Genomic DNA, 2,525 nt, shown 5'->3' on the forward strand with positions numbered 1-2,525 from the left:
AAATCCCATCGGCATTTTTTAAAGAAATAGAACAAAAAATCATCAGATTTGTATGGAAGCACAAAAGACCTCGAATTGCCAAAGCCATCCTGAGAAAAAAAGAACGAGGCTGGAGGCATCACTCTGTCCGACCTCAAATTATCTACAAAGCAACAGTAATCAAAATGGCATGATATTGGCAGCAAAATAAACACACGGACCAGTGGAACAGAATAGAGAGTACAGAAGTAAACCCATATTTATATGGGCATATGATTTTCAACAAAAAGGCCAACAACATACCGTTGAGAAAGGAAAGCCTCTTCAATAAATGGTTCTGGGAAAACTGGAAAGCCACCTGTAAAATAATGAAACTAGACTGTTGTTTATCATCACACACTAAAATTAACTCAAAATGCATTAAGGACCTGAATATAAGATCTGAAACAATAAAATGCATAGAAGAAAACATAGGAATTATACTCAAGGACCTTGGACTGAAAGTGGTTTTAATGAGTTTGACCTCAAAAGCAAGGGAAGTAAAAGTTAAAATAAATGAATGGGACTACATCAAACTAAAAAGCTACTGCTCAGCAAAAGAAATCATCAACAAGGTATAGAGACAACCATCTGAATGGGAAAATATATTTGCAAGCAACGCCTCTGATAAGTGTTCATTGCAGCGTTATTTACAGTGGCCAGGACATGGAAGCAACCTAAGTGCCCTATGATAAATGATTGGCTAAAGAAGCGGTGGTATATATATACAATGGAATATTACTCATCCATTAAAAGAGATGAAATACTGCCATTTGCAACAACTTGGATGGACCTCGAGATAATCATTCTAAGCGAAATAAGCTATACAGAAAAAGTGGAAAACCACATGATATCACTTATATGTGGGATATAAACCTAAAAGCAACAAACAGGACAAACAGAGACTCAGGGACATGGACAATGGACTAGTGGTTATTAGAGGGTAGTGGGTGAGGAGGGAGGAGGCGGGAGGTAGATAAGGTAAAAGGGGTCAAATATAGAGTGGGAGGGAAAGGGTGAAGTGGGTAAAGGGGATCAAATACATGGTAGCTGAAAGAAACTGGACTTTGGGTGGTAAACACACAATAGAATATGCAGATGTCAAATTGTAATGCACACCTGAAAATTATATAATTACATTAACCAATGTTATTCCAATAAACTTAATTTAAAAAAAACTGTTTTCCAAAATGGCTATGCTATTTTACATTCCTACCAGAATTATATAAAAGTTCTAGTTGCTGCAATCCTCACTTGCACTTAACTTTGTAATTTTTTTAAGCCACTGTAATAGATGTGGCTATATTAATCTTTTGCCCATATTTTTAAATGGGTTGTTTATTTTCTTATTATTAAATTGTAGGAGTTCTTTATTTATTCTGGATACAAGTCTAGAATTATATTAGCTATGCTGATTAAAACTATTTTATCACAATCTATGGTTTGACTTTTCATTTCTTAACAACATCTTATAAACAACACTAGTTTTTAATTTTGATAAATCCAATTCATCTATTTATTGGTTAAGATTTATACTCTTTGTGTACTATCAAAAAATTTTTGCCTGACACAATATTACAGATTTTCTATTATGTTTTCTACTAGATATTTTATAGTTTTAGCCCTTACATTTAGATAGATGATATGTTTTCGATTAATTTTTGTATAAAGTGTGAGGTTCATTTTTTTTCCATATGTGTGTCCAATTCTTCCTGCATCATTTGTTGAAAAGACTATTCTTTTTCCATTAAATTACCTTGGCACGTTTGCTGAAAATCAATTAACCATATGTGTGAGTCTGTTTCTGGACTCTATTCTGTTTCATTTTCTATATGTCTATCTTTTCAAGAAAACCACACTCTTGGTGACTGTACTATATAGTAAGTCTCAAAATCAGGTAGTATGAGTCTTCCAATTTGTTTCTTTTTCAAGTTGTGTTAGCTCATCTATGTCCTTTGTTTTTCTGTATAAATTTTAAAATCAGTTTCTCAATTTCTAATCCAAGAAAAGGCCTTCTGGGATTTTGTACCCCACAAATTCTAATATGCCATAATTTCATTAAAGTTCAGTTCAAAATATTTTCTTATTTCCATTTTTATTTTTCTTTGACTCATTGACTATGTAGAATTATATTTTTTAAATTTTAAAGCATTTAGCAATTCCCAATTTATATTTATTAATTTCTAGTTTAATTTCACAATAGTCAGAAAATATACTGTTATTTTAATATTTATAGTTTGTTGACTTGCTTTATGACCTTTGTATAGTCAAATTTTGTAGATATTCCATTTGTACCTAAAAAGAAAGTATATTCTGAAGTTTTAGGGTGTAGGTTCTACATTTTTTTATTATGTTAAGATTATTAATTATGCTATTCAAATATTCTATATTCTTACTGATTTTTATCTATTATATTATCAATACTGAGAGAAGTCTGTTAAAAATCTATCATTATTTTCATACAATGAAATACACATACAGCAATGAAAATGAACATGCTACAACCA

The sequence above is a fragment of the Pteropus alecto genome, unplaced genomic scaffold (genome assembly GCF_000325575.1).
Source record: "Pteropus alecto unplaced genomic scaffold, ASM32557v1 scaffold179, whole genome shotgun sequence".
Taxonomy (NCBI): Eukaryota; Metazoa; Chordata; class Mammalia; order Chiroptera; family Pteropodidae; genus Pteropus; species Pteropus alecto.